This window comes from Camelus ferus, chromosome 9 (genome assembly GCF_009834535.1).
Source record: "Camelus ferus isolate YT-003-E chromosome 9, BCGSAC_Cfer_1.0, whole genome shotgun sequence".
Classification (NCBI taxonomy): Eukaryota; Metazoa; Chordata; class Mammalia; order Artiodactyla; family Camelidae; genus Camelus; species Camelus ferus.
This window is the reverse complement of record NC_045704.1, coordinates 15,791,352-15,805,960: the sequence shown is the minus strand read 5'-3', so window position 1 is coordinate 15,805,960 and position 14,609 is coordinate 15,791,352. Positions and strand designations below refer to the sequence as shown.

Sequence of the window (14,609 nt, the reverse complement as noted above, 5' to 3'; positions counted from 1 at the left end):
TTTTTTTAGACATAATGTTATTGCATGCTTAATAGACTACAGTATAATGTAAACACAACATTTAAAAAATTTTTATTTATTACTATTTTTAATGGAGATACTAGGGATTGAACCCAGGACCTTGGGCATGCTAAGCACACACTCTACCACTGAGCTATATTCCCAACTCTGTAAACATAACTTTTATTTTATTATTTTTTAATTTACTGAAGTATATTCAGTTACAATGTGTCAATATTTGGTGTACAGCATAATGTCACATAACTTATACACACTTGGAAACCAAAAAGTACTTGTGACTCACTTTGTAATGGGAGCAGGACTCTTTGGGGCCTTCCTGGGACAGACCCATCTCCCATATCCTCTGCTGCAGCCCCTCTCTGATAATAGTATCTCATGCATATTTCCTGAGTTTTTCAGATGCTAAAAACCAACACCAAATGGAAGAAATTAACTACTTGATGATCAGGAGCACATAGCCCCCAGACCTTCTGGCACCTAAGGACTGATAACGTTGACCACCCTGTTACCTCAACATCAACCAATCAGAGAGCTGTGCACAAGCTGGTCACACACCCTGGGACATTCCTCCCTCACCTGGCCTTTAAAAAGGCTTTGCTGAACTGCTTCAGGGAGTTTGGGTTTTTTGGGGCATGAGCCACCCATTCTCCTTGCTCCGCCCTGCAACAAATCTTTCTCTCCTCCAAAATCTGACCTTTCGGTTTGTTTGGCCTCACTGTGCATGAGACACACGAACTTGCATTCGGTGACAGCTTTATTGCAATATTAACTTTATTGCGCTAGTCTAGAACTGAACCCCCAATATCTCTGAGGTAGGCGTGTACTAGCTAGTTCTTGTATAGAGCTAGTCATAGCATCACACTGCTTATTCAAGTCCCAATAAATGTTCACACAGAGCAGGAATGGAAGTTTTAGAACTACCAGGGGCAAGGGGGTGGGTATAGATCAGTGGCAAAGTGCATACCTAGCAGGCATGGGTTCAATCTCCAGGTCCTCCATTTAAAAAAGAAAGAAAGAAAGAAAGAAATGCCAGGAGGCATAGGGCAACCAGACTATCTCAAAATGTGTGACACTTCCAGCTAATTTCTTGACAGATTTTATCTGAAGTCCTTTTTAGTGTTAAGATTTTTATGTTTCACTTGGCCTGATGATGATTGAGGGTTTTACAAGGTATGACCTTTTAAGGTGTGTCCCAGAGTTTTTGCAAAGCAGTCTGTTTCCGCTGTAAATTTTATTTATTTATTTCCACAGTTCCTTGGCCCACTCAATCTGTAGAGGAATGCCAAACTGAGGGATAATCTCGGTTATTCATTTCCTTACCACCATCATAGCTTTGGCACACCTAATTGGATATCATCCAGTTCCTCCAGTAAACATGCAGATTATTAGCAAATGCCAGGAATAGCCTGAAGCCTGAGGTCGATCTACGGAATCGGTGTGGGATGCAGGGACAGGTACTGTGGGCCTCGGAACATTTCCTGAGATATGCTGTTCTCCAGAGATCTGGTGAGATTCCCAAAAGTGCATCGGGAAATAATTTGGTCAGAAATTTTGTGGATACAAGGTTGGGCCGGGTTGGGATGGAGCAGAATCCTTGTCCTTTAGTTGCTTTGTTGTCCCCCATCCACACACAGGTCCCACCTCATGGGAGGTAAGGCCAGCCAAAAGGTCAGAGGAAGGGGGCTGATGAATTATAGCTCAATTTAAAAAAATGAAAGGGGGGCCACAAGAACTCCATTTGGCCCAACGTATACTCCATCGATGGTTTGGCTCCCTTCTTTTTTTTTAAAATTGAGGTACAATTGACCTACTGCTTTACGTTAGTTTCAGCTGCACAACATAATGATTCGCTATTTGTGTTACTGTGAAATGATCAAAGTAAGTCTAGTGAACATGCGTCACCACGCATAGTTACAAAACAGTTTTTTCCCTGTGAGGACTTGTGAGATCTACTCTCTTGGCCATTTTCAAGTGTGCACTGTAGTCTTACTAACTGTGGCTACCGTGCTGTATGTTACATCCTCAGGACTTCCTGTTTGGCCCCCTTTTGTATCCATTTGTCTTTTTCAGATTGTGGGGCATTTGCCTGGCCAGCTGATAGGATCAGTCGGAGATAAAGGCAGGTTTATATAGTGGGTGTGATGTGGGTGAACAGTCAGGGCAAGTCAGGCAGGGGGATGAGGAATTCAAAACAAGGGATTCAAAAGACCTTGAAGACAGATAAACCAGATGTGCTGGGGCCCTGGTTTACAGCCCCCTTCTCTTTTCCTTCCCTTGTACAAACAAGGGATATGAGTGAGCATGCGTGCTTGCGAGCTGGAAAAACTCCACAGTAGGGGAGGGGCATTAAAAAAAAGCTCTTAAAACCACCTGCAGATGCAGCTTCTTCTCTGTCCACAGAGGTCTTGTCCCTCTCTGCTGTTTCTTTAACTAATAAAAACTTGCCATGTGCTGTGATTTCAGAATTTCCTGTGAATTCTTTCACCGAGGACCGTGGGTCATTGATCCTTTACCCAAAACAGGCGGAGAAGGCATGGGTTGGGGTGGTCCCTTTCTGGCTGTGTGTCTAGCAGCCTTGTGGGCTCTGTCCTTCCCTGGAGATGGAGAGTCAATCTCCTGGGTGTAGGCTTCACAGTGAACACTAGTGATTTTAACAGGAAGGTAAATTAGCCCACAGTAAGGCAGCATATCCCCGTTGGCCATGGGGTACCAGCGGAGATTAAGAATCTTGGGAATTTTCCGTGTGTGCCAGCAGCATGGCAGATGGCAAGAGCACATCTGGAGGCGGTGTGCATCCTGCCAGTTCTCCCCTTTGACAGTGTGCAAGCTCTTGGGAGAGCTATGAGTTCTGGCTTGGTTGCTTGGCTGATTTTATAGCAGGCAAAGCACGGGCCTCCAGTGCTTCCTGTGGGGAAGCTAAGGCATGACCCGCGTATTAGGTCTCCCCAGGAATTTCATCTACAAGAACCATGGAAAAATAGAAGTAAGTCTGGATTGTCAGAGGGGATGTCTAAGACCACTGAGACCCTTTCTCTAGTTTTGAGGCCATTTCTCGTGGCTTTGAGACCATTTCTGTAGTTTCATTTTTTGTAATTGTGTGGATGGAGTGGGGCTTTCCATCACCAGGGAGGTGATACAGGAAAATGGGGCACAAGAGGATGGCCATGTCCCAAGCCTTGAGCGAGTCCCTGGGACCTACCTGCCAAGTGAGGGTCCTTGGCTTTCTCTCTCGTGCAGGAGAGAGTTCAAGAGCGAGCCATAGTAGAGTGAAGGTAGATTTATTCAGAGAGCTACATCCATAGACAAGAGTGAAGGCGTCTCAGAAGACAAGAGAGCCACAGAGCGACCTCGGGGTCTGGGGTTGTTAGTTTTTATGGGCTTGGTAACTTTATATGCTAACAAGTGGGAGGATTATTCCAACTACCTTGGAGAAGGGGCTGGGATTCCCAGGAACTGGGCCATCACCCACTTTTTGACCTTTTAGGGTCATTCTTGAAACAGTCATGGCACCTCTGGGAGTACCATTTAGCTAATATATTACAATGAGCAGATAATGAAGCTCAAGTTCTACTGGGAGTTGACTCTTCTGCCGTCTTGGCGCTAATTGCTGTGTCATTCTTTTAATGGTTGTGCCCTGCCCTCTTCCCTCCTGTCTCAGAGGGATAGCAGAGAAGACAGACGCAAAGCGTTACTGCAATGGAAGATGATGGCGGGGTTGGTACCCAGGTTCTGTTGGTAGGTCTGCCACTCTGCAGAGAGGCTCCAAGTCACAAGACTGTGTAAGGGAGCAGAGACAGCAGCAGGGGGCGGAACAGAGGTGCTGGGAGCCCAGTGTGAGGGGCCTGGCTCCTGCTGGCAGGCCTGGGGACGTGCGTGATGCCATAGGGGTCCGAGTAACCTGAGAAATATGCTACAGGATGTATTTGTGAGGCAAAAATTTGTGCTAAAATACCTGAAGCTATTCCACCATCTTCATGGCAGTAGAGGTGAAAAAATTTTGTCAAAATTAGGTCAGTTGAGAGCTTGGGGTATGGACAATGCTCATTTGATGTTTCAGAGGAGGTCCATGCCTCTGAGGGCTGGGAGATGGGCTCAGAGTAGCATCTGGAACGAGGGCAAATGAAGGTTGAACAAAGGCAGCAAAAATAGGAATCCATGGGCGGCAGAAGCCAGCTGCCCCAGGATTTGCATAGCTGTTTTATTTTGATTTGAGGGGAGGCCTGGACAGAAGTAATTTAAGGCTTTGGGGGGTAAGTTTTTGAGTCCCCTGTGATATCACAGGTCCTGAGTAGTGGCAGTGGTTCACACTCACTGAAGCTTAGACCTGAAAGCTTTCTGGTCTTGTGTCACTAGCGCCCTCCGGAAAACATCACCCGCTCGTCTGGTTACAGAATGAGAGACCAGCCTCGTATTGACCAAGGGTGGGGCCCGAAGTAAAGTCCCCAGAACCAAAGTCAGCTCTAAGGACTTGGGATAATATGGAGGGAAATGCCACATGCGTGAGGTACATGAGTCCGTGTTCTTTCTCTTCTTCTGAACTTAATTGCAGAGAGAAACTGTGAGTCAAGGGTCAATAGGAAGGAAAGGAACTTTGAGCGGAGGTCAATCCCTGTAAACCAGGTTGCGTCAGCGGGCATTGATGGGCCGGTAGCGGCTGGATGAGGGACCCTGGGGTGGTGACAGATTGCAAGAGTTTACAGTTCTTCTGTCTTGTACACATGGACAGATTTGATTCGCTTCTGAATCAAACTTCCCTTCTGTTTTTTACAGGCGACACTGGAATGTTGCAGGATAAGAAAGTAAAGATAAGGGCACCCTGCTGGAAAAGAGAGCTTGTAATATTTCTTTTAATTTCATGTACTCTATTTTTTCTTTTTAAGTTTTGTTTTGTGGGGAGGTAATTAGGTTTATTTATTTATTTTTAGAGGAGATACCGGGAATTGCCGGGACCTCATGCATGCTAAGCATATGCCTTACCACTGAGCTATACCTTCCCACCAGGACATCTTTTAAGGTTGCGTCCTCTTCAGAGGAATTTAAATCACGATAGGTCTCTATGAGGGAAAATAGGAAGTTAAGAGGTTCACTCTGCTGGGAGGGACATAAAAAACGCCCTTTCAATACAAATTTTATTTATAAACCAGAAATAGACTCACAGACAAAGAAAACAAACCAGGGTTACCAAAGGGGAAGTAGGGAGGTTTAAGTTAGGAGTTGGGGACTAACAGATACACACTACTATATATAAAATAGCTAAACAGCAAGGACCTACTGCATAGCACAGGGAACTACATTCAATTTCTTATAATAAGCTATAATGGAAAATAATCTGAAAAAATATATACACATACGTACATGTGTAACTGAATGGCTTTGCTGTACACCTGAAATAACATTGTAAATCAAGTACACTTCAATTAAAAATAAAAATTTTGGTAAGCTGACTATAACTCAATAAAATAAAATTTTAAAAAATAAATAAAAATAAAAATTTTAAAAGAGGTACAAACTACAATGTATAAAATAAATAAGATGGGGGAGTAGAGTGCACGAGGTCCTGGGTTCAATCTCCAGTGCCTCCTTTAAAAATAAGTAAACAAATAAACCTAATTACCCACCCCAAGAAACACAAATAAATAAATTAATAAAATACAAAGATATATTGTACAGCACAGAGTATAACCAATATTGTATAATAACTTTAAATGGAGTATGAGCTACAAAAATATTGAATCACTATGTGGTACATCTGAAACTAATATAATACTATAAATCAACTATACTTTAGTAAAAAAAAAATAAAGACTGAAACTTTTTTTAAAATGCCCTTTGCATTGCACTGTATTGTGACAATAGAATTTCATAGCAAATCTCTACCTAAAAGACTTGCTAGTGAGGAAGCAGAAACTGGAAAGGCGTGGTGGAGGTAAAGAAGGTCTGAGAATAGCAGGGTGGTCTGAGACAAAGGCAGTGAGACAGGTTGCCCAGAGACTTGACAGCTGGAGTGGAATAGGCGGTGATGGGTGGAGATAAATCCTCCGAGCCAATGGTAGAAAAAGTTGCACCAGTGTCCATTAAGAAATCCAATTCCCCACCCTCTCTCTTAACTTAAATGGTGGGTGGTGGGGTGTGGCTGAGGATAGACTGACCTTGTCCTCCATGGGGAACTGCCCCGCAGAAGCGGGAGAACGGACCCTCTGAGGGTGCAGGGTTCTAGAATGATTGCTTTTTAAGCTTTCCTTAATTTTTAGGGCAGGACAACTGTTTTCCCAACGTCCTGGCTTTTTATAGCATATGCAGTTGGCTTGGGACAAACTGGGGAGGCTCTGCGGCTGGTGACAGAAAGGGGCGGACTTTGAGTTACTCCTGGAGTCAACTCTGTTTTCATAAGTACCTTGTAAGCAAGGATTGTTTTGTTTGTTTGTTTGTTCTGCAATGGTAAAAAGCTTTAATCATGGACTGAATGTGTTTTTATAGGCCACCAATTAGCAGATTAAAGAGCCATTTAAATTTCTTTACTTCAATATTCGAGAAAGATGAACTTCAAATGCATCCTCTTATACTGATCAATGAAACTAAGTAAAACGAGGTCAGAGTTGATTTTCATTCCTTTTTCCTCCTGCTTTCCTGCAAGCTATTTTAAAAGAATTGAGAAGCAGTTTCTGTGATAACGTGGAGAGATTGTCCATCCCCGCCAACTGCACTGTTTTGGATTTGCTTGTTTATATCAGGGCGAAGATTTCCAACCAAAGCACTGAAAAGATTTCTGTGTTCTGGAGCTTCTGGGTTTGATGCAGTGTGTCTTAGAAAAGTCTGTGTAACACCTTCCACAGAGATATATCCATGTAAGTATAGTCGATTTACAATGTTGTGTTAGTTTCTGGTGTACAGCATAGTGATTCAGTCATACATACATACATTTATATAGATTCTTTTTTATTATATGTTATTATAAACTATTGAATATAGGTCCCTGTGCTATACAGTAGGACCTTGTTGTTTATCTATTTTGTATATAGTAGTTTGTATCTGCTAATCCCAAACTCCTAATTTATCCCTCCCCATCCCTTCCCCTTTGGTAACCATAGTCTGTTTTCTATGTCTGTGAGTCTCTTTCTGTTTTGTAAATAATTTCATTTTGTGTCATTTTTTTAGATTCCACCTCTAAGTGATATTATATGATATTTGTCTTTCTCTCTCTGACTTACTTCACTTAGTATGATCATCTCTAGGTCCATCCATATTGCTGCAAATGGCGTTACTTCATTCTTTTTCATGGCTGAGTAGTATTCCATTATATATACCACAACTTCTTTATCCAATCATCTGTTGATGGACATTTAGGTTCCTTCCATGTCTTGGCTGTTGTAAGTAGTGCTGCTGTGAACATTGGGCTGCATGCTCGTCTTCCTTCTGAGCCCACAATTCAACCTTGGACCAGTTCACCTTTGAAGGAAAGACCTCTAGCGTCACTCCTATCAGGGCTTGAATATGAGCCTCCACCTGGGTCATTTCCTGGTCATTTGCAGGAGGGCCTGGGAATGGATCTGGCCACCAGTTTCCCCAGTGTGGGGGAATTTTCCCCAGGAGCTCTTGGCATATAACTACAGTATAATCACGGGTGGGAAGAACACCCCTTAAAAGCTGGTCAGGATCCCTATGAGCGGGGTTCTATGTGGCCACTAATCTTTCTAACTCCTCTCAAAATTTGGTAGGATCTTCTGAAAGTGGGAACAAAAGGGCTTTGTAGTTGGCAAGTTCAGACATGGACTCTTCTTGGTTGCGGTCCAGGATACATTCCCCAAGCACTTTGCCTGGGAAAATCTGAAGCGGATGGGTTTTGATTACAGAGCCCTGGGCAGTAGTGGGGGTTGTCAGGGATGTCAAGCCAGTCCCCCTCTACCAGATTTTCTTCCTCGACTCTCAGCATTTACATAAGTAATCTGCATTCCGTCCCTGGGGTCTAGAGATCAGGCCAGAATGCCTTCTGGAATTCTTGCAGGGAAAGGGATGGCAGCCAGGTGTTTGAAGGATTTTTCTGGAGGAGTTGAAGGAGTTTTAGGAATTAAAGGAATTTGCTGAGGAGGTGAGGTTAGATTTGGGGGAGGAGGATTTGGGGCAGGGACCCAGAGATCCAAAAGATCTTTTGAAGGGTTAAGGACAGGAGGGTGAGGGTAAAGGGGCAGATAGAGAGGTGGAGAAGGAATTCATGGTGGCTGTGGATATGATTTTATTTATTTATTTTTTTGTTTTTTGAGGGGGAGGTAATTAGGTTTGTTTGTTTGTTTTAATGGAGGTACTGGGGATTGAAACCAGGACCTTGGGCATGCTAAGGCATGCACTCTACCACAGAGCGGTACCCTCCCCTCTTTAATTTCTGTTCTAAGTCTGATTTCTGTTTTTTAAATCTTGTTAAAGGAGTCCCTAAGTCTAGCCAGAACGTTCTTTTGTGTCCTTCTATCAGTTTGATCTTGGTACCCATAGACCATTTATTTTTGATGAGAGCTCTCTAAAATCTTTTTTTAAAATGTAAAAGTTTTTACAAATCAAAGGATCCCTCATCTGGCCATTGATTATACTTCAAAGGTATATCTTTTTTTATTTGTTTGTTTAGGGTGTTTTTTGGGGGGGAGTAATTAGGTTTATTTATTTATTAGGATTTTTTGTTGTTGCTTTTAATGGAGATACCGGGGATTGAATCCAGGACCTCAAGCATGCTAAGCATGGGCTCTCCCACTGAGTTATACCCTCCCTCTCGAAGGTGTGTCCATTCCATTACTAATTGCTCAAGGAAGCAAGGATGCTTGTTGCCATGGGGGGTAAAAATGTTGATTATGAAAACTCATGTCTCCGGTCTCCCATACAAATGAGACACCTTGAGTCACAGACCTAGTCATGTGTGAATACAGGCAGGTGACACTGGGATGGGATTGTCCCAGCACTGACAAGACAACACGGTTAGAGACAAGAGAGCCTCTGGTGGCCTGGGACTCCTCGTTAAGAGGGACCCCCCTGAGAGCTGGCATCAGAGAAAGAAAGTGCTGCTTGTCACTTTGCATCTGGAGTTCCTACCCTGTTGGGCAGCCACTGGAGGCAAGCCGGGCAGCCTGCACCCCCCAGCTGCTGGAAACCAGAGCCAGTGTTCTCACTGCTTACAAAGCCAAGCTCTCAGGACACAAAAGGAGATGAAAGAGGAATTTTTCATCTTTTTTTTTTAAATGGGTGACACACAGCAAAGTTTATCTAGCTCGATGCCAGTTTGATGAGAACTGTAAACACACCAGGCTGTGAGGCCAATTCCAATGACAGGCTTGTCGACCCTTTGCCTTTGTTCTACCTTATGATTCTCCTAATGATGATCAACACGACAAGACAGCCATCATCAACAAGTCTACAGATGATAAATGCTGGAGTGGGTGTGGAGAACGGGGAACCCTCCCACACTGTTGGTGGGAATGTAATTTGGTGCAGCCACTATGGAGAATAGTCTGGAGGTTCCTTAAAAAACTAAAAGTAGAGTTACCATGTGATCCAGCAATCCCACTACTGGGCACATCTCCAGAGAAAATTCTAATCTGAAAAGACACATGCACCCCAGTGTTCATAACAGTGCTATTTACAATATCCAAGACATGGAAGCAACCTAAATGTCCATTGACAGATGCCTGGATAAAGAAGACATGTGAGATATATATATAATGGAATACTACTCAGCCATAAAAAAGAATGAAGTAACTCCATTTGCAGCAACATGGATGGACCTATAGATTATCATACTAAGTGAAGTCAGATAGAGAAAGGTAAATATATGATATCATTTATATGTGGAATCTAAAAAAAACACAAATGGACTTAATTACAAAACAGAAATAGACTCACAGACCTAGAAAACAAACTTATGGTTACCAAAGGGAAAAGGGGGGAGGGAGGATAAATTAGGAGTTTGGGATTAACAGATACACACTACTATATATAAAATAGATAACCAACAAGGAACTATTGTATAGCACAGGGAACTATATTCAATATCTTATAATGACCTATAATGGAAAATAATCTGAACAAGACTATAAATAACATATAAATAACACACACACACACACACACACACACACACACACATATATATATATATAAACCACAAGAGACAGAGGCAATAGAACACAATGACCATCTCTGGAAGGGAAAGGATGAATTAAAACCCAGAGTACTCAAGACAAAATCACATGAGTTGTTCTACCCAAAGAACTAATTCATACAGATGTTTTCTCCAGCTAATGTAAGTTTAGAAAGGGGAAATACGGTAGAGACTTGTACTCCTGGGTTTGATCAGACCTCATGCTGAGACCCAGGAGACTGAAAAGAAGTCTTACCTTTTGCTGCCTTCGTCAGGTCCCAGGATCTCTCGGCTGCAGCCTCCGGAGTGGGCAGAATGTTCCAGCCAATGATATCTCATTCCCATTGCCAGGAAACCACAGGAGAGCGAAGACTTTTCTTTTACACTCCTAGGTCCAGTGACTGGGTCTGCAAAATAAATTGACTGCAGGCAGATTAATGGGAGAAAAAGCATACAAATGTATTAATTTTTTATTTCATGTGCACAGGGGCATCAGAAAAAAAAAAGAGTATCCAAAAAAGCAGTGAGATTTGAGAGCTTTATATGCCTTCGTAATGGGGAAGGGAAAGGGGGAGAGAAGGCCACTTACGGGAGAGCAAATGATGCTTATGAAAGATAAACTGGCCCTTAGGAGAACAGATAGGCAATTTGATCGTTTGTGACAGTATCTGTCTGGGTAACATGTTCACTTAACAGTCTAGTCTTCTCTCTTGGGATGAGTCAGTTTTCCCTGGTTGACGAAACTCCTAGGGAGGTGATATATGACAAGTGAGGTTTTTGTTTTTATTTTTGTTTTTTGAGGATCTGTTGTTTTTAGGCAGATAAGGGGAATTGAGAGAAAGCGTCTCCTGTATTTGTTGGTTCTCAACTTCAGCTCAAAATAATCGTCATGCCAGCACCCACTCTATTCCTTTTATCCCCTAAGCCAGAGGAATCACCATCTTCCCAGATAAACAAAAGTTAAAGGAGTTTATTATCACCAAACCTGCCCCACAAGAAATGCTAAAAGTCATTAAGGATGAAATAAAATTAAGTTAAACAGGAACTCAAAGTCATATGAAGATATAAAGGCCTCCAATAAAGATAATATAGGCAAATGTAAAGGCCAGTATGATTTAAATCTTGCTTTGTAATTCCATTTTTTATTTTCTACAGGATTTAAAAGACAAATGTGTATATTAATTATTTATAGATTATAAATTATTTATGTAATACAATACATTACATTAATAGATTAATGTGTTAATGTAATACAGTAACAGAATGAAGGAAAAACACATTATAATGTCAAATGATGCGGAAAAACTACTTGACAAAATTCAACACTCTTTCACGATAAAAACATTCAACAATCTGGGAATAGAAGGAAACGACCTTAACGTAGTTAAAGCTGTATATGAAAAGCCTGCAGCTGACATCATCCTCGATGGTGAAAGACCAAAATCTTTTCCTCTAAGATCAGGAACAAGGCAAAGATGCCAGTTTTACCACTTCTGTGTAGCGTAGCACTAGGAGTCCTGGCCAGAGCTATTAGGCAAGGAAAAGAAGTTAAAGGCATCCAGACTGAAACGGACAGCCACTAATAGGGAAGCTAAAGCAGATTGGGTGACCTCATTTATTACATGGAATCCCAAATTCCATAAGAAGAGAGCTTCCAAACCGGCTTTAAAATCTGCCACAGACTCATCTTTCCTCTCTTTGCGTGTTGGAGGAATAGACCAGCCAGTGTGGGCAGGGAAGGCTCTAGGCTCAGTTGCTCTAAGGGGGGCTTTTTCTGGTCCATCAGAAGACCATGTTAGAGATGAAGGATATTGAATATCATCCTTGAGATGATGCCATTCTTCTTCCCACATCCATTCTGGGGCTTCACCAGGTCCTACCAGCATATATAGAAGCTGGTAAAGATCTGGAGACCTGGGGTCAGAGGCCTCGATAAGGATTCTAAATTCTTCAACAGAACTTTTGGAGATGCTCCTTGGGTTTAGGAAATTCTTTTAACGATGACCCTTAGTTCAGTCTTTCCAAGGAGAGAAAGCTTTCTGAGGAAGTTCACCTGCAACACTGGATCATTTTATTTTAAAAAGTAACTGTGTAATAGTCTCTTTAGAGTGGAAAGGCTGTCCAGACCGAGAATGGGTAAAATGTGAGCGCTCAGGTAAAGAAGGATGGAGGGGAGTGGTAGGGGTCCCATCAGTCCTGTTGCCTTTGGCTTTTGGTACCTCTGGTGTGCTTCGATTTTTCATTAACCTTTTGTAACGAGTCTTTTAATAAAACTATTTGGGAATCTTTTTTTAATTGAAGTACAGTCAATTAGAATATGCCAATCTCTGGTGTACAACACAATGTCCCAGTCTTGCATATACATACATATATTCGTTTTCATATTTTTTCCATTAAAGGTTATTACAAGATATTGAGCATAGTTCCCTGTGCTATACAAAAGAAACTTTCTTATTTTAGAAAGTTTTGGAAGTTCATGCATACCAATTAAAATAGGTATCCCATTCTGTTCGTTTAATTTGGGAACCCTTACTTTCAAGTGCACTTCTTAAGTAAATGAGCTTGTCTAATTGGAACGTTCCTCCATTGTAATTCTAGGTTGTTTTTAGTAAGATTTTGCCATTTTTAATGCATATTTATAGCTCCCAGAACCATGGCTTTTAGACATCAGATAAGCAGGTATGCTAGGAGATGGTGTGCTTGACTCTAGGATTTGAGAATCCCAATAACTAAGTCTTTGGGTTGTTTGGAGCCAAATCAACACCTTTTAAAAAGGATCTGCCACTGGGTGGGGGATTGTGTGGTGTCTTCCAGTGTACCTCATCACATGGAAATTTTCTTGAGGTTGGCGGGTGACCTAGTGTCAATCTAACCCATTCTTTGACCAACTTATCCTACCATGGTGTCTTTGGGTTTGGTGGTGGGCACTCTAACAGCTCTTAAGTGCTCGATCCATACCCACTAATTTTTGCAGCTTTTCAGCCTCTGCGATCTCACTTAGCAACAGCCTTTATTAATACAAGACAAGACAAACAAACATATGAACGTTAATAGATCGGCAATAATCCAGAGACGTTACTGGATCCTGGACAAGAAAAGATCCTATGTCACCGCCAGCAATTCACAACGTGGAACTGGGGATGGGGGGAAAGGCTGAACCAGCAAAGAATGGAAACTACAGGCTGATTCCAGACAAATGGCAAATTGTAACTGTCACCAATATTTCCTAACATGGAAGCAGTGATTCCAGACAAATGGGGAATGAACTGGAAAGCCAATTAGATCGGGAGCTTAACCCAAACAGAGCAGAGCTCAGAACCAAGAGGAACTCATTCAGGGCCCTTGGAAGTGGAGGTGTCGAGAAAGACGGTCAGCTCAAACGGTGCAAGGGGTACCACACCTGTGTTTCTTGTCCCCAAAGCTGTTGCAAGTTTCCTTCAGTCCTACCACTGCCACCAAATCTGTTAAATAACAAAAACTTACCTGGGTACATTTAAAGATCAAGTTGACGTCATTCAATGATTTATGAATCAGGCTGCATTCCATCCAGGAATACAAAGGTACTCCACTGGGATGGAAATAAGGAAAGGTGTTTTTTGTTGTTGTGTTTTTTCCCCTAAAGACATGGGCCTTTCCTATCTGCTGTCTTTGTTTGTTTTTTAAGTCCAAGCTCCCTTCCCCCCCACCCTTAATGGAGGCACTGGGGATTGAACCCAGGACCTTGTGCACGCCAGCTAAGCACGAGCTCTACCACTGAGCTATAACTCCAACCCAGGAAAGGTTTTTAAAGGTGGAAAGGGGGAAAAGAAGGAAATTGTTAGCAAAGAATGCATTGTTTCAGGCAAAGCCACCCTCTAAGGGGAATGGAAGGGTCTGTGGGGTGGAATACCTAACTAGTGCTGACCACGCGATCGTGGGTGAAGCGGGTGAGGGTTACATCGCGGGGGCTGAAACTGCAGTCAGGTTAGCGATTAGGTCTTGTTTGGCTGACCTGGGGGTTAGCACAAGCGACTCCACTGGGGGCCTGTTGTTTTCTCTTTATCAAAGATTATGAAATATTTCTGGAAATGGATTAGTGGTGACAGTTGCACAATACTGTGAACATACTTAATGTCACTGAACTATATATACACTTAAAAAGGGTTCAAATGGTAAAATTTATGTGGTGCATATTTTACCACAATAGTAATAATAATTAAAAAAGAATTTGCAGAGGAGGAATGAGGAGCAAGATCCCTTAAAGCTGTTGTAAGGGCTTTGGCTTCTTCGTGGCCTGAGCTGATAATCTGTCGGTCAGGTTGGTCTGACACATTGAATATTGACAAGCTATTATCAGTTCTGGCTCCTATCAGCAGCTAGAGTGAGTTCAGTGACCCAAACAGAGGGCATCTCTGGGTACACTTCCCCTAGTCCTGTGGGCTGAGGGGAGGTGGGATGTACTGCTCTGCAGGGATTCAAAGCAGACCTTAAA

General features: G+C 42.4%; 1 long non-coding RNA gene across 1 annotated transcript; it reads left to right on the top strand.

Moving 5' to 3' along the window:
- The first annotated feature begins 1,438 nt into the window (after positions 1-1,438).
- On the top strand, positions 1,439-10,506 carry LOC116665676. The gene is made up of 3 exons (XR_004322307.1): positions 1,439-1,527; positions 6,753-6,866; positions 10,414-10,506. It is a non-coding gene; the product is annotated as an uncharacterized LOC116665676 (long non-coding RNA).
- Positions 10,507-14,609: the final 4,103 nt, after the last annotated feature.